This window comes from Tupaia chinensis, unplaced genomic scaffold, assembly GCF_000334495.1.
Source record: "Tupaia chinensis unplaced genomic scaffold, TupChi_1.0 Scaffold143646_1, whole genome shotgun sequence".
In the NCBI taxonomy this organism is placed as follows: domain Eukaryota; kingdom Metazoa; phylum Chordata; class Mammalia; order Scandentia; family Tupaiidae; genus Tupaia; species Tupaia belangeri.
This window is the reverse complement of record NW_006203494.1, coordinates 147,027-147,694: the sequence shown is the minus strand read 5'-3', so window position 1 is coordinate 147,694 and position 668 is coordinate 147,027.

Genomic DNA, 668 nt, shown 5'->3' with positions numbered 1-668 from the left:
CCTGGGGCGCTGGGCCCCAGCCCCAGTCTCGCTGCTCACGTGGCTCGGAGGTTCAGAGCGTCCAGGTCTGGCCTGGACCTTCGGCATTTTCCGAGCAGATGAAAGCTGTCTCGTCTCCACTTCCAGGGCTGCTGGACCCCGGGGTGCAGCCATTCCGCGTGTCCCGTGGGGACCAGGGCGCCGCCTTCTATGGCCCGGCTGAGCAGACGCGGCCCTCCCGGGGCCAGCGGGAGCCCGTCCAGGTCACGCGGCCCCTCGTACTGGGAGCTCCGTGCCACCCTAGGGCGCCCTGGCCTTCTGGACGGTTCCAATGGAAATTCCTCCGGGTCAGCCGGTGGTGGCGGTTAGGGGCGCTGGATCCCACATCCTCGACGCTTCGTTCAAGTCCTGGTCCCAGTGTCTTGATAAACACCAGGGCATGTGTGTGCGTGCCCAAAATCCGAGAGGAGAACGGAAGAGAGGGCTGCGGCGGGGCTGTGACCCGGGGGTGCCTTCTTGCTTCCTGTCTTCTGACCATCTCCCCCACAAGCACGTGCTCTCATAGCAAAATCACCCCGAAAAAGTGGGCTTCCGGGACACCACTGCCAGGCGGCGCTGTCGCGTTTGCCATGTGCGTGTTCAGCACCAAGAAGCCGAGGACTGTACACACCGTAACCGAATTGCCGGCT